At 49.5% G+C, this 23244-nt stretch overlaps 1 protein-coding gene across 2 annotated transcripts in view; it reads left to right on the top strand.

The window, feature by feature from the left end:
* LOC143376366 (igLON family member 5) overlaps positions 1–23244 on the top strand; it is a 93144-nt gene that overhangs the window by 25344 nt on the left and 44556 nt on the right. Inside the window, exon 1 of one of the 2 annotated variants that reach the window (XM_076826623.1) lies at positions 17857–18610. The exons of the other annotated variant lie outside the window; for it this stretch is intronic. The gene's annotated coding sequence lies outside the window, so the exon portion shown is untranslated. Of the gene's footprint in view, positions 1–17856; positions 18611–23244 lie in introns of those variants that run through there. 2 annotated transcript variants of the gene reach the window in all.

Here is a 23244-nt window from a genome sequence, read left to right as displayed (position 1 = left end):
CGCGGAGCCAGCCGGGGATACACTATGGCGAGCGAATTATTCTCCGCGGTAGTATTTGCGGAAGTTATTTGATTCTCGTTGCAGCAGTTTCCGGGATTCTCAACAAACTCGAAGCGCTGCTTGGCGCTAATGGGCGAGTCGCGTTTCGACGTTCCACCCTCGCGCTGTGACAGGTCTCGCGACACCGCCACCAAAGATCCGCCGTTTTCCAGCCGAGGGAGTTTTTAAAATTAAAACGAAACCTGTGTCTGTCGCCTGACTGTGTAAAAAGAGAAGTTCGTCATTGTGGCGGGCGACGCGAGGCTGCCCCGGCGCTGTGTTAGTAATAAATCCTGAGGATCCGCCGCTATATCGGCGCGTCTCGGCGAGGCAACTCGTTCCGCGGAGCGCTCCGCGGAGCTTCCGGTCCGCTGAATGGAGAGACGCGATCGTAACGCTGGCCCGGTCTCCTCCTCGCGCAAAGAGGCGAAGATTTACGCTCGCAACTCATTGCCGATGTCGAGAGTTTCTCCTTCCGGCCGCGACGGAACTTTCGCAATTGCGGACGCCGTTCAAGTTCCTCCGCGGCATTTTTTTCGAATAGCCGCGGGCTACGTATTAACGCGAGCGCGGCTGAACTCGCTAAATTTACTGGGAAACTTGCTTACCGTAACCGACCTCGAGACTCGCTCCCTCCTTTTCAACCCTCCGCCGTCCGACCGCCTTCCTTAGCCACGCTCTTCGCTATTCTTGTGCGGTAACCGATGCATTTCTTAATACCCTTTCTTGAAAAGTTGCCGGGCTGCTTTGTCTCGTCCCCTGTGGCTAGCCTTTTATGTATTTTTGAGTTGTACGCTCGCGTTTAACTCGGCCGAATATTCATTGGCTTCCCGTGGCGTTCTCTTTCTTATTTTCGCTGCAAGAAAGTCAAGAAAGTAATTAAATTAACTTTGATGGCACGTAACCGGAGTGTGTAAATTGGCCAGTGATATTTGTCGGGGTTTCCATCTGTTCTCGGAATTCATTCGCGTTTGTCGAGCGTCCCGTGTATTTGGAGGGTGTCTTTAAATTACGTAAGGGTAATTTTGGAGATTTCTTACACTCTCCCTACCCAGGTATGAGAATTCGTAAGATTTTATATTCCAATCCCGCCCCCTTCCTTACGTAATATTTTTTACTTTGCATTTTCTTCAGTTGTTAAAATTCTTTTACAGATTAAGCATCGTTGTCGAGGCTACTCGTATTAAAACTTAGGTTAAAAATATATTACGTAAGATGCTACCTGACTCCCTCTTCCCTTTGTAAGAAAACGTAAGAAATTCGCGACCCTCTCGCCTCCAAAAAGCCTCACGTAATTTAAGGACGACCCCTCGTCGACGCCAGGTCAGCGTAATCGTTGACTCGTACTACTTGCTGGAGGCTTCCGAGGATCGCTACGTTCCCATCGCTTTCGTTTTCAAAATTTCAACCGAGTGTTTCTATAGTATAGAGGGTATTCTACGAGGGGCTACAGATTTAACTATATTCGGTTGATAGATATGCAAAATATAGCAATTCCCGTTTAGCGCGACTCGTCGAAAGCTGCTTTAAAAACTCACTCGTTTCCTCGCTTGCAGCAAGGCTTTCGCTAAAACCCGATCTCTCGCTCAATTTTTCAGTGCATGCCTTTAGAAACGACCGAACGAGTCGTTTACGAATAAAGAACACCCGGCGAAGAGGCGAAGAGCCGGAACTGGGGGAACGTGTTTAACATATTTCCACAATCGGGAGATTTCAGAGCGGATTTCTCGGTCGGGATTCTTTGAAACAACAATTCAACGGGAAGATTCGGTAGAATATGCGAGCGCACGCGAATGGGGCTCGAAATGTCGCGAGGTGCTTGAATCGCACGGGTCGGTTTCGCCCGAGAACGGCGAGTCGCCGGCGATGAGAAAAGCACAGTTGAAAAGCGGCGCGATTAATACCGCTTTCGCTCGAATTGTTTTGACACGAGGTCCGCGGATAATTCCTCTGTCTACACGCTCGAAGCATGGTCGATTTACAAAAAAAAAAAGGAAGAAAATAAATGGAAGCCAGAGAGGGAGACGGGCAGAAACGGATGCTGTGTATTTACCGCTTCTCCGCTCGCGAGGAAAGCTGAAAGCTAGCCTTCGGCGAAAAGAAAACACAAACAACGGAAAATAGCGGAGGGAAACGGAGCTGTGCGCGTCTCTGGCCGAATAGCTGTCCTTACGATAAAGGGATATTCGATGTAAAAGCGCCAGAGGGATGGCGCAGTGGCAAACAAGGGATGGACAGAGGGTGGGATTGCGCAAATAGAAATTCCAAAGTTACATAGCGGGGGAGCCGCGGATTCGGGCGTTCATATGGAGCGCGTTTAAGTTCCCGTGCCGTTCCGTCGAACCCTCGTCATTACCGAAATGCATATCAAAGTTCTCTGGCCAATAGCGGCGACTCTATTATCATTAAATTACGCCCATCGTGGACAGCGCGTTTCGAGTCTGTCGCGATGGATGCAAATCGCTCTCCTGTGTCCAATTGCCGTCCAACTCCCGCGAGTTTGAAAGCTTTCGCTGGATATTCGTTCCATCACGAAAAATCTGCTGATATGTCAGTCCCAAGTTTCAAACGAAATGTGCATTTCTTTTTTTTTTCTTCTCCGAATAAAGGAGACATTATTTACCGACGATGAATAATGTTTTAAGGTGCAAATAAAACTTTACATTTAAATTTGCCTCATTCTAGTACACAGGTCCGCGTACTAGCCATCATCTGACGATTATTATAAGCTCCATAGTTTCAGCAAATATTGAAGTACCCAGATTCCAGATGATACCTGGGAGGTTAATCTCCCCATCACCCTTCCAGCACTCAACATAATTAAACACCTTCTCACCCGTGGCTGCTAGATTAGCAATGCCTATACCGCCGCCTCGTTCTACTGCGTGTCTGACCAATTCATCAATAAACATGTTCCTCGCGACGCGAACGCGAGGAGAATTCTCGCCGCAGTGTAATTATTCGATGAGAGCGAGACAAGAGGGGGCCGCTAATAGAATATCGTTGCTGGGGGCGAGTCGCTTGAATTTCAAAGCGTCTTTCTCCGACACAACGCGAACCGTGTCACGGAAACACGGAGCTGTGCCCTAAAAAGGCGGCGCGTAAGAATAATGCGACACGATGTCAGGATTTCGCAGGATATGGGTGGGACTTTGACAGAGAGATCTTGGCTCTTTCAAATGAATTCTGAGTGCTCCGTTCCGCTCGTAAGGGCCTTTAAAGCTGCGCAATAAAAAATCTAGCGAGATAAAGGGTTCCCAGCGATACGCGAGTTCATCGCTCAGTCTTAATACGAACCGCAAGCCACTACTTTGCCCCGGCGTTTGGCAGAGGCACTTCGGTCCATGAATACAAAATGACGACAGGCAGATCTACGCTGCAGCCTAATGTTTATCGACGAAACGGCGCCTGCAGTGCCGAAAAGTGCCGCGAACGGGATTCACGGGAGATTGAAACAGGCTCTCAGCGAGATGAAGGCTCGCGTCAGCTCCTTTCTCATCGACATCGCGGAAGATGTCTCTAAACATGCGACGTCGTAAGAACTTCGTTACGGCGCCATCGTGCCGTCCAAACAGCCGCTGAATGTCGCTGAATTTCTCTGTGACGGAGGCTTCGGCTCGCACGAGCGGCTGGCATTCATCGGGAAACGAGATCGCGATTTCGCGGGCGGCGTCGAGGGAGCTTCCGAATGAAATACGAATTACGGAGGACACGGCTGAGATAAAAGGGCGAAATAACGAATCACAGGGCAAGAAACGCCCGCGATCGATCGCAGCCTCTCGCTCGTCTCAGCGTGGCGCCCGGTTTAACAATCACAGGACTCTGTGAATTCGCGGTAATTCGCGTCAATTACGATTCGCCGGCCGCTGTCCGAGAATGATGTTTCATTTCGGCCGCGGTAACTTGAATTCGTGCCGGCGAAACGTTTCGCTCGTCGCGGTTTCAAACGGTCAGCAAACAACCGGACACCCAGCCAATTACAGATATACAATATTTGACCGTTTATTGACGTAACGCGTGCCGCGTGACATGGACGGGCGTGTGCGTCGCGGCAGACGCCGTCGAATATCAATGCGTGTAAACCGAGCCTCGCTCGGGGCCCGGTTCCACGGGCCGGGGTAAATTCCTCTAATCGGAATAATTAACGAGCGGCCCACATCACCCGCGACTTCGAGACCAAAAACGTGACGTCGGGGGGGGGGGGGGCGAAACTTTTCTGCCGGCGTTCAGTCGAGCTGCACGCAATCTCGCGCAAAACAGCTGTTGCGGAGAGGATCGTGATAAATAGCCGGCGTGTCGTGAGAGAGGCGAGCCAGTTTCGGCCGGGAATATTTGCGCACAGTGTTTTCCATTCGTCGATGACGCGTTTCGAATTTCGATGGCTCCGCGAAATTGTCGAGTTAGAGGCCGCGACGACGCGGCACGTGCGTTCGTTGTTTTATCGTGGACCATAGACAACCGACCAAACTGACTCGAAGGAGCCGGGGAAGCAAGGGGAGCATCGATCGTCGTGTTTTATGTTATCGTTTCTATCTGAGGCGGGCACGAAACGCACCCCGGAAGATAGATGAACGCGGGAGACAGCGAAAGAAACCGGTGAAATATTTTCGCTGGATATCTATTTCCACCTGTAGAATACGTTTCACGGGTTGTCTATCGACCGGCAGGATCTCGCCGAGATTGAGTAGCTTTATCGCGATCGTTTATCACGCGTTGCAGCAGCTACGAGAACAGACGGGTTAGTAACCATGTTTGACCAACAGGAGACATAAAGGGGAACGGTAAAGAATGATACAGATTCAAAATAATTCACGCACAGCTTCGGTATGTGGGAAAGAGAGCGCCGTGCTTCGTTGAACGAAGTCGATTCGTCGATACGGCTGCGATAGTGACAGAGAATTAACGGAAGATTTGAGTTACTCTGCCACGGTCACGCGAACGGTGGGTACACTTTTATTTCCATCGGAACAGTCGCGCATATCCGCGAGCAGAATTATGTGAATGGTGGAAGGCTGGAAGCAGGCATCGCTCGTCAAGTATGCAAAACTTTCCAGCACTCTGATAATTTACAATGGAAATCTGCTGGCGCGAACATCGGGATGCATCGCGGGATGTGTGCACGCGTCCTAGCCGAAATGGACGGATCTTTTCAGGGAAGATAGCTCGGCTGGCGCGATTCGATTGTCCCGAATTATTCGATCTCCGCCAAGATTCGATCCTCGCCGGCTGCGCCAGCGTGTATCGTAGATGGAAAGATAGGAGCGGCGTGTACCTGCACGTGCATGTATATGCAGGGCTAGGAATCGCACCACCCGCCCGTATCGAGCGAAAATTTTCGCAAATATTGGGTTATCGCATCACGTCACTGCCGTATTCATGGACCAATGGATCCACGGCTACCTTTAATGCCCGACGTCTTTTGGAATTTTAAAACGACTGAATTATTCCGCACGTTGAAAGCATGGAAAAACGGGACGAAATGGTAATTCACGAGACTACCAATTAGTCGGCATCGAGCGGCTCCTCGGGGCAACGTTAAAGTCAATTTTGAATACGAAACCTAAACGGGCACGTTTTAAATGTCCATCGCCTTTAATTCGTCGAAATAGTTTACGAAACGTTTCCCTTCAAAGAGGAACTGCACCTTTTTGAACTTTAGGTCGTTGTGGAATAAATGTCGTACAGACGCTACTCGAACACTTTTTGCTTATTTAAATGGGGTGAGTCTTGCGATACAGACGAAGGTCACGAAGATTAGATAGCTGCTGACCATGCAGAGTGACCCAAAAAATGTCACGAAGAACTGATGCAAAATATTTGAGCGTAGCTTCAGGTTCTCCTGGTGAAATATTAAAATGTAGCACGGCAGGGTTAGTTTCAATTAACACAAAGTACCATAGTATCGATTTATGAACGAGCAAGAGAGTTTTACTAATAATAATGTTAGAGTTGCGGCATTTAGGGAACGGCCTATGGTGCGAGTGGCACATAGGTGTCGCTTCGACAGGGTTGTGCGTTATGTAGCGACGGAGTATAAGGGAAATCGGAAAATCGGCGCTGGTCGTGGTGGCTAAGGGGGCTGATCAGTGCGCAACGAATCCGAACTCTCTTTTTCCGTCGCTTACAATAATATTCCTGTCGGTCGATTTAATATCGGAAAGCCATCAGACTATAAAGTGACATTAAGATTAGTAGTAAGTGGAAGCTAATTATGAAATTATCAGGGGCAGATAGCAATTGTCATTAAACATACAATGTCTAGGTCGATAATGGGGTCGAAAAACTGCGACGCAACTCTCATATGCATTGGTCACTCTCAGGAGATTAATTTGTAATATTTAACAGTTAATATGTAGTCCATGCGGGGCATTGTTCTTAATAGATGGGTCAATTATCTCGCAATGCATTAAAGATCTGTCGCAGACGGTGCAAGGAGCTCTGACGCGAGGTGCCAGGAGCAAGCAGGGAACTCGGGGGCGGGGAGAAACAGGAAGTCGCGACGGTGTTCAGTCGGCTCATAAGATACGAATAATACAGCGAAGAAAGCTTGCGCTGGCTCGGCATTTTTGCCGCGGAACGGGTGGCTTAAGAACAACGCGAAAGAGAGTCGAATGCGCCTCCGGAATGTTTTCTATTTCGGGATCTAATTTGATTATATTGAGGCTCGAGGGGTGGAGAATAGGGCGGAAAGATGGTGCGGAGGGCGCGGAGGGAGTGCAGCGAGTCGTTGCCTCCGGATACGGGAGAGTCTCGCGAGCACGAACGTGGAAGAGTGGAAAGAGAAAGATCAATAATCAGAGAACGAAACGGAGGAAGTCGAGGGGAGACTGCGAACCGCGGTGCATCCGGTGCATCCGAGAGAACAAAGGGTGCACAGGGTTTGCGAGGGAACGGCGGTGGGCGGCAGGGGAGTAGCACGAGGGGGTGGAGGGTAGACGACCGATGCAACCGAAACGAAAGAAAAATGCGAAGATTCGAAGAAGCATTCCTCCCGCTGCGCCGGGAGGGACACGGTGGAAGGAAGAAATCGGGCCGGGCCAGATAAGGAAAGGTAGAAAAGAGGGATCGGGGGTGAGGGGTGGGTTTAAAGTTGGGGAGTCAGGTCTATCCCTCTCCTTCTCCCTCTCCCCGTACACCGTTCGGTCTCTTGATAAACAAGCCCGGGAAACAAAGGGATGGAGAGGACCGTAGGAATCGGTGGAAGGAGTTTCCGTTTCGAGGTCCATCGTGTGCTCGGGCTCCCCGTTGCATTTATTTATCCGTGGCAATCGTAAGTCTCCAGATTTCCTTGCCTCTCCCCCCCGGTGCACCGGGGAGACACCAGGGTCACCGAGAGAGCCTGAAGTAGGGCTCAGACGCCCCTCCAACACCCACACACCTCGAGATCCGCAGCTAGGTGCAGTCACGTTCCCTGCTTTTTCAAACGACCCTGTCACCTTTGTGACTCTCCTTCGAAATTTCTCGTCGCGTGAGACGGTCGATCTACGACACGGCGAATAATTCTCGTCGCGAGATTGACGTTCCGATGTACAGGGCAAAGGGGATGATAGTTTTTCTCGAAGATTACTGGCTCCGTGTTCCAATGCCGGTGTCGTATGCGCGGCATAGCCGTTCGATTAAACATTTCAGTGAGCCGCACGAATGGATCGAGGGCGATGGAGCGATCTAGCTGCCTCATTAAAACCGGCGTCATTATTATTCATTCGACGTGGGATTAATTGGCGTGACCGGATGACGGGTTGGCCGTGAAAATCAACACGCGTCGCGTGAATAACGAGCGGTCACCGTTAAACGAACCGGAAAGTGGCGGGACACGATTTTAGCGCCTGATGCCTGTCGGTTATTTACAAGAAGCACTATTTTCGGCGAGCGCGACGACGACGTCGACGCTGGCGATACAGACGTACCAGTGCCAGGGTGGTGGCAGAGATCCGTGCAGCGAAAACGAATCGCGCGATGACGGGAATGCAATTATCGTGGGGGAGAAGCCACGTCGACTGGCAGCTGTCGTACAATCGAATCATGTACATCGCTATTCGCAAGATTTCGGTGCATCACAGTGACGGACGTTTATCGAGGGCACGTGAATTCTTTCCGCGCAGACTTCCGCCGCCTTGCGTTCTTCCTTCGATCGCGACACGTGCATTCTATTAAACAGCGAAAGTACGGTGTTCGATCATCGCAGTGGCAATTACACAGTATTGAATTGAATGGCTGCGATATCGAATACAGTGCAAGGAAATTGAAGCGTCGGAATCACGACTCTTCGTACGCACTGCAGCTGATAGGATGGAAGCTGTGTCGGAATCGCGTGCCATTTTAACCCTCTAGTGCATAAATTTTTAATTCAGTTGGAAAAATTAGACTAGCCTAATTCGGGGTTGAAAAGACCGAATCCGATGTCCGTGTTCAATTTGTAGGACGTCTGGACTCCCCAGGGCAGCTTTCTGGGTCACCGCCTTAAGGTGGGATCATGTAGCAAGTACAAAAAATGTAGTGTTTCTTTTTATAAAATAAATACTGTATTTTTAATGAAAACCTATGAAAAAATGTGAAAAACAATATAAATTTATGATATATTAGAGAATTATTTTATTGTGCATTGTGAAATTTAACAAAGCACAGAAGAAGCGCGAGAAGCCATCGCGAGCCGGCCTAAGGTCGGTACCAGATATATTGGGCGGTGAGTTCATTTTCTCGAGCAGCGATCGATGAGAAATCAGCCACCACAAATCACTATTTTACATTTTATTTGATTATTTTACTTTCACAAATAATTTTCGCAGCATGCATAGCTCAAAAATGCACCTCAAACTAGATTTCTGTCAAATCGAAACGTCAGAGAATTCTGAGAATTCTGAAAAAAAAATTATAGGCGCTCAACTTCTAGATTAAACAGGTGCCCGCCTTAAGGCAGGCGTATGCATTAGAGGGTTAACCCTCTTTTCGCTCTGCTATCGAGCACTATCTCTCCTGGGAGCGTTCCCTAGTAATTAAGAATCCCCCTTCGTGTCGCTGACGTGGAGTATCGGGCAAGATTCTTTTTACGTCGAGCAGACATGCATCGTCGCCCAGCTGCCGCTTGAGCTGACGGCACACACCCGCGCCGTTATCAACGGTGGGGCTATTGTTCCGTGGTCAGGCGAAATTAGAGGCGACGCATCGCATCTGCTCGAATTCCAAGGGGGAATTCCGCCGTCTGATATGCCGCGACGCTGCTCTATGTGCCTGCCTCTGTGCTCCGTGCAAACCGCGTCTCCCCGCGTGGCAGACAAACAGGGCTGTGTTTGCTCGCGCGCCATTGCGATGGGCGACATGGAAACAGGACGATTCAAACACGCGAGTTTCTCCTAAAATCTGCTCGGATCGCGATGCATTCGAGACGCCCTTGTACCGCTCCGCTCCCTCCGATTTGGATGGAATTCCACGCGCTGAAGATTCCCGCGAATCCGAGACACGGTCTAGCATAAGTAATACACATCTGGCAGAGGCAACAAGAAACACGCGTCTGTTTCTTGCCATGACGTAGGATCAGCTGGGGGATGTTTTCGGGTGCGGGGACGATCAATCTTCGGGAAGACTCGAACAACAGGATTCATGGGATGTTTGCTGGAGGAGCTTTGAAAGTTTACTTTCCCCTTCGACGAGGGCAAATCTATATCACTATATGTAATTATCGAGGTAGAAGAAAGTCGAGGGGAGTTTATGTGTTTTCGCTGCTACATCCCTGCTCCCCGCCAGCTTTTAGGCCCGGAATTTTTTATATAAACCAGCCAATATATTCGAGGGCATGAAAGGTAAATATTCTGGATACTCGTAAGCCTCTCCTATCCTTTGACTTGCGCGAGCTTTGCGCAAGCGGATGTTCTCTCCGGGAAGAATAAGAAATTGGGGTGTAGGAGACCTTAAAGCTTCTAGAGATTTGTATGCAGGCCTCGCCTAATTTCCAGCCTGAAGCAACGGTCCACCGCTGCAAACAGAGTCGAAAATATTGGAAAACCATTTGACGCCGCGTTTCAAGAAGGAGCAGCCGGGGATGGACATGCGGGGATGAAGTTTCCATCGATTGATTTGCATGAAAGCCCGGGAACGATGAGGAAGTGGTTCCATTCACGATGGACGTGGAACAATACTTCTATCCCATAATAACTTCCGTCATTTTTCTGGGTCGTAAAGTTTTCGAGCACCCGCGCGAGTGCAGTTCGAGGAATCTCGAGTCGCCGACGCGACGATCCGTCTCCTAGATCACATGGAAGCCACCAGACAAACGGAATTATTGCATCGCGCACGATAAATGGCAAACTTTCCCCGCACAAGTATGCCGTTGGAGAAGTAATGGCGGATTACGTGATTACAGGGCGCGCTGGGTCCGTAGACGATGTAAAGCCGCGGCCGGTTATAGAAACAAGGTCGCCGAGGGCCTTTGAAGTCTCTTTCAAAGGCACCGTTTCGTTTCGTTGTCGAAGATAATTTATTCCTATGGTGATGCACTAGGTCGAGGTTGACCGTGAGCGCAACTTCATTTACGAAACCTTGAGGGAACTGCGAGGGGAACTGGAGTGCCGAAGGGGCAAAGTTCACGCTGCTGAGCTACGGTTCAGCTAATAGGGACGTTTCTTCCCCGCGCCCTTCGATTCTCGCCGCTGCAAGTCGATACACTTCGATAACGTCCACTTTACGTAACAGTTTCATCGATCATCGAGGTGGCAAGACCTGGGCGTCGGTAAGAAGCTGCTCCCGTTATGCATCAAAGAGCAACGAAACGGCGTTACACAGGAGTTTCATCGAAACTTTACTGTCCGCCCGGCGAAGTGAAATACTTGCTGCCGGCCGTGTCGTAATATCACTTTATGACGCAACGAAACATCCGGCGAAGTAATGATCGCAGACACGCGGGCGACTCGCCTTGTATATTTTAGCGAGCTACCTGGCGCGGGGCTAGTTTGCATCAACGTTAATGCAAGGAGGGTAAGGTTACGGGCGTAGATACGGTTACTGCATTAGGAGGTATCGGAGCAATTTTGGAAACGCGATTCTAGGCGCTCTGTTAATCTCCGCGGGTGTTGGAATATCCCGGCGACTTTCCACGATCTACTCTTCTCGGGTATCCGCGCACGAAACGTAATAAAGTCCATTTATTCGGGCCGGGATGCGATCGCATCGGCGTAGAGCGAAGCGCCCTTGTCATCACATTTTTCAACCCCGCAGCTGTCGACTCGTTAACGGGCCGTCAGGGAAACCCAAGATGACGGGCGTTAATCAAGGGAGGAGAAGAAAATGAGAGATTCAAAGCGAAAGTTTATGATTCGCGTTGTTACCCTGTCGGGATTAATCACGTCACTGGTTACGAGCCGGGCACCGTTTCCCTTTAAATTAATTACGTGCTCGACGCCCTTTAATGTCACTTACCAGCTGGTGAAGCAGGTGACAACGTCATTTCGCTAATTTTCCGCGAGATCCTGCGGGCAGAGTCAACCCCGGGGGTCGGCCTTTAATCCTGATAAAGTGAAAAATGCCCCGCACCCCCTTCGTCCCGCGCTAGTCTCCGGCTGGCTCGTTTTTCCGGCCGCTGCAGGCCCGTTAATAAATTTGTGTTTACGATGTCCGCCTCGTCGCGACGCTGTTTTTGTCCGCCGTGGCTATCTCACGGCCACCCCGTTGCTCACCCCTCCGAAACGCATAAATATCCCGTTGCACGCAATCTCGAGCCGCCCGAGTTCCATGGATTAGGACATTCTAATCGCTCGTGCTCGAAATAAACATTCCTGTTTAGTATCTCCGCTCTCACAGCGGAGAGGGATGATTTCTCTTTCGTGGTCGGGAGGTATCGAACAGCGGGAGTGCTCGATACGAAACGCACGGCTAGCAGACAGTCGGGGAGGATTTTTTCGACAGGCACGCTCGCTCTGGCCGGGTGACGACGGCGACGCTGGGAACGTGAAACACGTACGCGACCCAAAGGGAGATTCGAGATCGAGGAGCCGATCACCTTCGCTCCACTTTGATACAAAGACAAGGATATGATGGAGAATGGCCTCCGCTCGACGACGTGACGTGGGAGATCGATCAGAGCTAAGCAGACGAAATTTTTCGTCGATGGCTTCTGAATACTGAAATCAGATCCGAATTGTGGCTCCATCCGAAGATCCCACGGAGCAGTGTCGCAGTTTGTCTCGCGGTGCTCCCTCGACTTCTCCCCCTAACGACCTTCCTTCTTCGTCTTCTCATTCCTCGAAAAATGTCACGAGACATCGGCTTCTATAACCAAACAAAGGAGCCCATACTCGTCGTCTGAATAACCAGATACGGCAGACGTTCGCGAACAAAGTGAGTCACTGTATACGCGCTGTCTGACAGCAACACTTCTCAAGCTACTGCGGGGACCAATTCAGCAACCGCCTGCCAGGACCGACGTTGCCACGCCACCCATTGTACTCTAAAGTCCTGTGCGAGGGTGGCTACGAGAATGTAGGGGGCTAGACGTCTCGTATTAACCCTCCGACAATTCCAGGTATGGGCATGGTTAGCGTAATTCGCCGGTATCGAAATTCATAGATGCACCGTCCCCTAGGACGGTGTCTGCCCCATTTCTCCCCTTGCTCAAGAACTGCAACTATTGCAGACGAAACGGGCGCGGTTTCCCTTTCGAAACTCCACCCTCGCGGCGTCGCGTTGCTTCGTGCTCGAGTCGAGTGTGTTTGTTCCTCTGCCGGAACACGGATGGTCATTATGAACTTCCACTGACAGCGGGTTATCGGTTCACTCTTCCCCTGTCGGATCATTATTATAATGGCTGGATTCATCAGGATCTGATGACAGTGCCGCGCGACTCACGCAACTTCTGCCGCGATTGGACTCCAGGGTGCTTCATAAAGGCAGCAATGAAACTCGACCTATTATCAGCCACGAAACTATTCTGCATTTATCTATTCCCTATGATACACTGCGAAACAAGGGGGACCGGGGGCTGGAATGCGGTTTAATGTCTAATCGAGCGACGCTGGGGCTGCTCGTTGACGATACTCGGCGGCCATTGTAATTCGGAATCCTTCAGCCGGAACTTCGCGTTCCGTATTAACTGTCAAGCCCTAGGGTTGAGTAGTTGCAGTAATTTCGTACCGACGAAATTTGTGGCCGTAGTCACCGTGAGACACTCGCTCACAATGGCCGCCAAGTTTTCGAGGAATTTGAGTATTGCCGGAGGCCCTGGGAATAGACGCCAACTTCTCGATCTCCCCGCGATTATACGCCGTCGACGCGTTCGTTCCTGCGAAACCCCGTCAATTTTCCCCACTTTCTGACCGCCCGTCGCTGCTTCACCGCTCGCCGTTTTATCCCCAGTTTCGCGGAGAGGAGGCTCGTAAACAAGGAACCACGAGCTTCCAGCGAAAACTGCGATTTAATATTAACCCGGTGAGTGGTGCTCGCTAATTACGCTGAAATCGAAACGTAAGTGGCTCGTAACGTCGCCTGGGCGATTTTGTTTGATCGCAGCTCTGAAACCACCGAGGATTCGAGCGCGCGGGGGGAAAGAGTTAATTAAAAGTCAACGGCGGGACTCCGGTGAAGTTTCCATCGGTGTTTTTCGAACGCTACACGATACGAAACGTGAAATTGGACCAAACACAGCTGGATTTCGTCGTAGGTAGTGAACGATGTCTGGCGACTAAAGTTGACGAAGTCCTTGACGCGAGACGCATTCAAATTAACCAGTTAATGGGAAACTTGTGTGCTTCGCGGTGTTAAATCGACGCGCCGAGGTGGCTTGAACGTGTTGCGATGGTTGCGTCAAGAGCCACGAGGTGTGGGCAGAAATTATTGTAAAATATAGTTCCGCGCGCGTGCTCGATCATATTTCAGAGCAAAAGTATCAATACTTTGACTGTCAGGAAATACAGAAGACCTCAGGTACAGTTACTAGAATCACCTCGATCAAATCATCCTTTTGCTCTCTACTCAAAGGAGCTTTCGAATTAGAAGCGATGATTTCGGCTCACTGGTTCGGTCAATTAAGTAATTAAATAAAAGCTATTGTGCAATTTTGAGAATTATCAAATTCTAATAGAAAGATTACATCATAAGGCATTATCTAACTTTCCTTGAAAATGGTCACAACCACTGACCGAAACGTTGGAATTTGATAATTCTCAAAAGTGCACAATAGCTTTTATTTAATTACTTAATTGACCGAATCAGTGCGCTGAAATCATCTCTTCTAATTAGAACAATTTTTACTGTCGAAATTCAAATTATATAATTCAAAGGAGCTTTGGAAGGCAAGTAGGCTCGCGCCGAGGATTCATAGATTCGTGAAAGAGGAATCAGAAGGAGGCTAGTGTAACCGAAAATAGTGAGGAGCTTGCAGAGGCAATAACCGATGCTGGGGGAAAACATTTGGTTTACATTCGCGACGCGCGGGTGTAGCGAGGTTTGCTTTTTTTCTCGACGGGGGTCTACTAGACGGCGCACCCCGCTACGGGAACTCCCGAGAAGAAATAACTTCTCGAACCGGGGGGGGGGGGCGAACTTTCCGCGCGGACGTTTCTCCTCGGGGCCGGGTGAACTTTAGCGGAGCGCGATATACCTTCCAGGCACGATCGCGACCGGGTACCAGCCAGCCTTTTCTTCCCTTATTCAGCCGAAAATGGCCGATAGTGCCTGGTACGGGAGCTTCTGGATTTGGCCAGCGAGCCCGTTTACTCTCGTTAAGGTGAGTGCCGTGGGGTGATTTACCCTCTTTACTCTAGCGCGACACCGAGGCTCCCATGAGGACGTAGGGTCGAAGAGGGAGGAAGTGGAACGAATCGTCCGCCTTACGGGGATCCTCTTATCCTTACCAGCAGCACGTGGAGAGATTGAAAAGTTCACCTAACAGTCTCTTTCTACCCTCTGTCGTTATCCCGAAAATTCATCGGCCCGATCGAATTGATTATGGTCGTTCCGCCTCGAACGGCGTCGTTTTGCCCCGCGGGGGGTGTCTCGCGCGAGGGGTGCCCTCGCATTTCGGAAATTTAAGAATAGAGGCAAGAATAATTAGTCTCCTTTTGAAGAGTGTCCTCGAGGAATATTTCTTTGAACGGCCGCGCGGGCAACAGTCATTGTTGCCGTGACAAGGGCTGAGACGTTGAAGGGGGCGAAACTTTAGCCAGAGCGACCATTAAACGCGATGGCCGCCGGGGGTGTGGGTTAAAGGGTGAATACACAATGGACAAGGCTGCGATTTTGTGCGAAGAGTGGTTTAGCGAATGGCATTGTTATCATTTCGAGGTGAAAAATTACGTGGAAGCGTTCGAGTGGCGGACAACGGGGGCGGAGAAGCGTGAGAAGAGGAACGGAGGCGCGAGAAGAAGCGAGCACCTGCGGGCGAGTGAATCGATAGCCGCTCCGCGAGAAGCGAGAGAAAAAGGTGTCTGAATAAGTACTCGTGGTTTCTTTGTCCACACGGTTATTCCTCTGCCTCCGGCTCCGAGGGCCCCGACTTTAATAAACTCATCCCTCCGAGGCCCTTGAATTAGTACCTCTTGCCTCCGTGCATCGAGTTCCTTTAATCCTTCAGCTGGTCCTCGCCTCCCTCATTCATCGCAAAATAAGGCTGAAATATACGGAGAGATCCTCGCTTTTCATCCGATACAACGACGCCGGCCAGTTAATTTCTCCCCTTATTGCTTTCTTTCAATACAGATCAACAGTGATCTCATTATTAATCGCGGTTTAGCTTTTCCAATAAACTTCTCTATGAAATGTACTACTTGCAGCTCAAATTCTTCCAGATATTTTAATGTAAAATGGTACTTTCTAGGAATTCGAATATTGTATGAATAATTTAAAGAGGAACCAACGTGGAGGTGCTACGTCGCACAGTGGGGAATTTTTGCGATTTTATGGCCAAAACTACAGAAATGAAATTTTTCAATTTTACAAATTTAATACAAATGTCAATTGAAGAACTATATCCATTTTCGTGGTCAAAGCCTCAAAACTTATTTTTAATATATAAAATTCGGCACTTTTACGTTATAGTATATGAGAAACTAAATTATGAATAACATAATTTAGTAATGAATAACATGTGAACCAGTCTCAGTCACAGTTATGTCGTATGTTAGACAAGACACACCGGATCGTGTTTAAAAAAATGCATATAATTACAAGATTAGCAACTATTAGCAATTAATAATTGCATTTATAGAATCAAAATAGTCTATTTTATGCATTGAAAATTAATTCTTATATGAAAAGGTTATTTCTAAAACACTCCTTTAAAAATTGTATAAATTACGTATTAAAAACCGAAACATAATTATTTTGAGGACAAAAAGATATCTTACGCGCCACCAGGAATTGAATCCATGCCTTGAAATTATTTTCAGATCTGTGGATAACACAATATAAGTGTTCGAAGCAACTTGAAAATCTGAATTAATTCTTTGCGATCGGTCTAACCTCACGTAAACATTTGTGAGTCTATACGAGCTTTGTATTAAAACATTTAATAGTAAAATTGGTGGCATTTGATGCTCGTATTAGTTCTTCAATTGACATTTGCATTTATATTATCAAATTGAAAAATTTATTTTTGTAGTTTTGGCCATAAAATCGCGAAATTTCCCCACTCTGCGTCGGTTCAGAATGGATATACGACTTAACTTCCAGACAGGGACTCGATGATCAATAGCGAATATTTATTGCTGATAACGCTGTTGCGCTGGCAACTCGAAGCGATTATTAATAACTTCGCAATGTGTCGGTGTCTTTTCTTCTTGCGCGATATTTACGGCCCCTTGGACAATATTTATCGTGTTTGGAAGTCGGGGCGCGTTTCTCTTGCGCAGGGAACACTTTCAATACGAACTTTGGAAGCTCATTACTATGAAAATGTAATAGGTCACGTGCCTGAAGAATGAAGCATCAGTCTTCGCTGCTACCTCAACTTTCAGCAGCGGTGTGTCGCGTGGTTCAGAATCCACTATTAGTTCCATACTGTTTCCACGAAGAATTCTGAAAACTCATCCATAGACTGAAACGTATCACTGGACCTGATAATGCGAAATGCCGGTGCCATTTCTCGGAGAGTATTCACACTCGATTCGACAGCAGTCTGTCGAAAGGTGGTCTCGAGAAAGACGTAAAGAGTAACTTGTGGCCGCTAGTCAGAAAATGTGCTCGGAACGAACGACCTCGATCTCGGGATAGCATTTGCCATCATTTGTACCTGTTGAAGCAATCGTGTCGCGTTCGAACGTTTCCAGGACACCGCGTGTACCGATCGCTTGGTCGTTTCCATCGACTTAAACCCAGGTCGACTCGGTGTTCGCGCCCCCCCGCGCCGAGGCAGCCTGGCCGGAAGAATCGAGCGACATCGCTTACATCACGGGCACGTTACGACGATCGGGAAAGAAATTTCGATGCTCCGGCGTCCCTCTGGTTGCCCTGATCCACGTCATTCCCACGACGCCGGCGACGACGACGAATAACGAGCGTACATAAAACAAGCAATAAAAGAAGCGCCGAGAGCCTCGGAGATGGACCGAGTGAAGGGAAAGATAGAGGGGACAAAAAGAACGTCGGACGTGAGGGATGAAAGAGGATGGCGCGGGAGGGTGCAGGGGGATGGAGGAGGATACGCCGGCGAGAGGGGAGGCGGGTGGATGAAAGAAGGGTAGACGGGGTTCTCGCAGGCATCTCGTCAAAAAAGATGAAGTCACCGGCGGTTTTGGGGCGGCACAGAGAGTAGGGGGCGAGTTCCCAGAGGTAGGGGCATGCGCGGCGTCCGGGGTAGCAAGCCCGCGTTGGGGGTTAGTCGCTTGCCAACAACACGACGCGTCGCCCGCGCATCGTGATCGCTCTTTGCTCGCTCGGCCGCATACTTCCGGCTCGTTTCTCGCCTCGCTCTCGCGCATACGCCGACACGTCGAGTGCTGCTCGTGTCGCGGCGACGAGCACACGAACGCACGCGCGTGTACACCTGCCCCGCTCGGATCGGCACTTTACAAGTTGAGTGCTATGAGACACTAACCTGCGAGAAAGTTTCGATCCAACGATCCAAGGCGTCCTCTACCTCTTCTCGTGTGTTCGCGCGAACAACCAAACATTTCACTGTCCCGTCGATCCTGTCTCCTGGGGTTGCGAGTTCGTCAGCGGATGGCGCGTCGAGATGAGAACTCCGGCGAGGAGATCGAGGACTTAAACGGCAGGAATCGGTTACCAGCACCAGGCAACTAGATTCTATATGGACTCACGGGTGTTAAGGGTGACCGTTGATGATCGCTCGATGGTGCAGATCGAAGTGATCGTTAGCGAGAAGAGGGTGCACGTGGACGAGGGTGCTCGCGGGATCTCGAGTGACCTCTTCGATCGAGGATCTACGATTGTTCCGTACGTGACGCGGGAGTGGTGTGATACAAGTGGACCGGAAGTCACCGTGAGACTACTGCAACGTATTACCGTCACTGCAGTGAACGACGCGAAAAAGTGCGCGTAAGTTCGATCGGCCTCGTGCAAGACTGCGCCCGCCCGTTGCCTTTTGGATCTTACGCGTCGCAGAGGGACACTACCAGCAACCTGAGCCACGGTAAGTCGGTGGTTTCACGTTGAATCTTTTAGTGGAAATGCAAAGAACGTGCTTTGTGGTCTACTCTTACCGAGCATCATCCTTTGCGAAGCTTACACGTTTAGTCAGACTGCGTTTCCACCGTAAAATCGCTGATTTTACTTATTGTTAGTCTAGCAGTGGAGGTATTATTCTAGTCGAAGTAGAATTGAACTGACAAATGATAGATGATAAAACTTCTTCCTACAAAAAGGGACAATTAAAGAAAGCACAGAAAATTTCTCCTATCTTCAGATAAATCTTTCAAGACGTCTGCTAGGAAAACGTTTCACATTTAGTTGTGTTACTCCTAAAAAGCCCATGCGCTTTTTACCGAACCACTTATTTGATTGAAACAGAAATTCCATTCCAAAAGCATATCTCCTTGAGTCAGCAAAAACAACAAAAGTATTCTGGGTTCTACTGTTAGGTGACATAATGCAGGTAATATACATGATCGTTGTAAACTGCATATGGTACAGATACTCGCGCCTGCAGCTCTCCCAGATACGTTACATAACGCGAGCATGCGTCGCCGCTAATTACGAAACTTTGTTTCCCCTTTAACGACGTAATCGGTGTATTAGCATGTGTAATGGGGTAGGCGGAGCATCGATAACCCACGGGGTCATCCGTTGGGTTTTGTAATTTAATTTCGGAATCCTGCCCCGGGCCGGAACGTCGGTTCCTACGGAGAGGGGACAGGGGATATCGCGTTTCTCGTTTGAGAACGTAACGGGAGGATCCGGGGGTGATTTCGTACGAATTTTCGCGCCGAATAAGCGATCCACCCTCTCCGCTGAATAAGCGAGACTTTCAGCAAAATTTATGTACACGTCCGAGAGGATTCCTCTGATGACGAGATTGAATTGCCTCGAACCCCTGATCCCTGCCTGAAATACCGGGCGAAGCGACTCTGTACTCGCGATAAAAATTATCTCGCTTCAACCGGTGTCAGTTAACGTTCGGATTACACCGAAGCACGTACACTTTCCATCGCGTTCCCGTTTCATTAAAAAGGTAAATAACGCTTCAGCGATATCGTTCGAAGCGCAGGGAAAAAGTTGACGAAGCGTCAGGTGGGATAATTGTTTTTGTTCCGAGCGCGGGGCGTCGCGCGAGATCCGTCAACTTTGACGCGGCTATCAGCGAGGATCGCGTGTCTTCATTTCCACTGTAGTTAAACGCGCGCCGCGCCGTGCCTCTGTACATTTAATGCTGGATATAATTGAAATCGGGGATAGCTCCGTGCGGCGTTTCGCAGCGATGCGCTTTTCGGCATCGGTCGATGCTATTCCCAGGCCCTCCCGACGAACACCTGTAATCTCGAGCCGCGCCGCAGCAATTACCTGGAAACGTCAGCAACAGGGACACCGACGGTGCAATTTCGAAAAGGGAGGTATCGTTTCTTCTTGGGTGATTCATCCCTCGTGCGTGACGCGAGACACCTTGCGCGGGGGGTGGAAATATGAGAACAATCGAACAGGACGAGTTTGAGTTAATAACGCCGTTATCCTGCCTCGAAGTGGACTGAGCGTAGGTAGGATTTGGAATATTCCGAGGCACTCAAGGGCAGACCGATTGGTCGACGCCAGTCAACAATTCATCTTCATTCTTGAAGCGTAATTTCGGCAATTGCTTTCCATCGATCGGCCCTGTCGGGTTATTTCGAAATACAGGCACGGCCTGCTCGTCGGTGAATGGTTGCCCGCTCGCGGACACTGTTTTCTCCGACAATAGCTAAAGGGAGAAGTTACAGGCTCGTCCTACGACAGTCCCGCTAACAATTGATCGCGCGATGTTTTTCCAGCGACAGTCCCCCCGATGCCCGACTTTTTCGAGCGGGCTGCGCAAATAAATCGCTCCTCGATCGCAAATAACCCGGAAATTTAATTGGTCGATGGTTATCGCGGAGGTTCGCACCGTGCCCTGTACTTTAAAAGCGTATCGAGCTCCGCCGGTGTTCGAACGGCCACCCGCGCTCAGGCGAAACGTTTTTCCGAGCTGTGAAAACGTTTCGCTGTTTCTAAGGAGGGATATTTTTGCACGGAGAGAACCGGAGCTCCTCTGTCAACGTTCATTTCCTCGTTCGGCGCGGTGTACGTTTGCGCTGCTCTCTGGCAAACGATCTGTTAAACGGGGGATGAAAAGCAGCATCGGGTCGGTTACGAAATTACAAGTCAATTTGCACGGGAATCGTATCGCGAATGGTATCGATATTTTATTTATTTATTTATTTATTTAAACGGGACAACCTCGTTGAAACACAGTGATAACACAAAAAGAGCATTACATAACGGTCTATCAGTGTGATTCACAATTTAAACAGTTAATCGTTTCAACAGCTGTGCACGCAAGAAGTCGGATGAGCAAGAGAACAGATCAATGTCATCCACGAGAGAATTCGCAAATAACATGGCTCTATTCAGCGGGTCAATCGAGTAATGCCTATGTTTCTCGATAATTAGACGAGCGTCTAAACAGCCAATCATTCCACCTGCCTTTTTCTCTCGCGTGTATTGTATAAGAGCCAGCATTGTGGCCCGTCAGACTGTTGGGCGAAGAGACAATGGTCGTTGAACGTCGATTTCGTCGATCGCGGCGTTAATTAAATGCGGTGAATCACTTTAGCCTTTAGTAACTGACAATCCCCTATTATCAGCATACTATGGACGATAATCGTTCGGGATCGCTCGACGCGACTGCGAGCAAATTGAATTAATATTATACGCGAATAGTTCGGACGAAAATCGACGCAGCGAGGGATAGGAGCGAAGGGGGGGGAGGGCATGGTGAACGATATCTCATAGTTCACCGTAGGTCATCGGTACCGACGCGGTGGATAATTAATTACTCCGATTGGGACACGTAATCGGCGGTCGCGCAGACCGCCCAGCGAGTCGGCCACTTTGTTAATTGCGATTACGTTGTATTCAGCGGTATCGGCCGTGGGACAGAACACTTTTCATCTCGCTAAGGACACGGCTGCGGGCCAGCGAAAATATTTCACCGCGAACGCCGCCTCTCTGTTCCAGCGTTTTAAATCACTCGGCGGGGGTGGTTTGTGAAAGTGGCGCGATAGAGAGGCGATGCTTTACATTCTCTCTTTCGCGGGGCCTCGTTTCTCTCTCTCTCTCTCTCTCTCTCTCTTTTTTTTGTCGTCGCGCGGAACGTGCCCCGCAGGTGTCGGCCGTTGTAAAAAATTCCATTTCACCGTGGACGTTGACGCTCGGCAGCCAATAATGATTCCTCTCGGCCGCCTTTTCTCTCGCCCTGTGGAAATACCAGGGGACGTTCATCTGTCGCGCCGACGGCGGCCGGGCGACAGCCATTCTTCTCGCGCTTTGCTTTTCCCATTTTCACGGCGCGGGGTGTTGTGCACTTGTTTGATAAAACGTTATCAGCGCGCTACGCCGATGGAGCCGATAAAAACTGACGACGCAAACGTATGCGCGTCCGCGGGTTCTGCCTTTCTGTCACATAATCTTTGGAAAAAGCGGCCCCGTGTGCGCGCACATTCGCTTGTCCCACTTTTTGCCCGTACTCGGCCCCAAATTACGGTTATTGGGATACATACTGAACAGACGTCGCTGGAAGTACCCCGGAACGCTGGTATCTCTGTGCTCCCGGTGCAAACAAGCCGGGCCGTATACGGAATTACGGTATTTCTGATAGGTCGTCGTGTTTTATCCGATTTCCTGGATATTCGGCTGGTCGCGTAATTGGACGCAGATGCCGCGGTGGCTTTTTGGGGGCGGATACGCGCCGCGTCTATTTGTATCCGCGTAAGCCGGAATAACCGAACGAACTCTGTGCTGCTTCTATTTTTTGTCACACTCTCTAACGCGCACCGTGGCGCGCGGAGGAAGGGGTCGTGGATAAAAATTGTTCCCCTGTTAATAGCAATAACGCGCGACAGGGGAATCCCCTGTAATGGAAAAGTACGGAGACGCGGCCAGCTAAACCCCCTGTAATAATATTATACCCGACACCGGGCCGACCGTTTCGAATTGGGTCGCGGATAGAAGAACCGCGGGTATCGCTGCCACGGAGTATATTCGAGTATGCATGCAAATTTGATTCAATTAACCCAGAACAGTATATCAGAGGCGCAAGTAACGCCTCGAGGAATATGTTTTGTATCGTGGGACGCGATAGCGTCTAGCTCCTCTCGTGGAAGCGATTCGCGAGTTCGAAATCGTTGCCGGCTTGTCAGGAGGCTGAGCTGAAAATTCCCTATTGGAGGCAGACAGCCGGCAATGCGCGCCATTGTGCCAGAAGCATCGTGTGCGACTTGAATACGTAATCAGCTAATAGAAATGTTATGTTAGCATGTTACTCGCTCATTAAACGCCCCGAAATTCTGGTCACCTTTCATTTAAACCGTTTCAAACACGGGCGAACTTTGCGCGCTATATTTTCGCGTTAACGGTTTATTGTGCACATAATACACCGTTGGCCGTGCCGTGGGGATCGCTATGTCGAAAGGTAATTAATTCAATGTGTAGTAATATGTCGCATTTACCGACATAATACGTCTGCCTGTTTGCCGAATAATTTACTTGACACCGGTTTAGATTAATTCCCGGACCTCTGGCCGCGCAATCAATTTCGCG

Source organism: Andrena cerasifolii, chromosome 14, assembly GCF_050908995.1.
Source record: "Andrena cerasifolii isolate SP2316 chromosome 14, iyAndCera1_principal, whole genome shotgun sequence".
NCBI lineage: Eukaryota > Metazoa > Arthropoda > Insecta > Hymenoptera > Andrenidae > Andrena > Andrena cerasifolii.
Note: the sequence above shows the minus strand (reverse complement) of the source record. Positions and strands in the feature narration are given on the sequence as shown.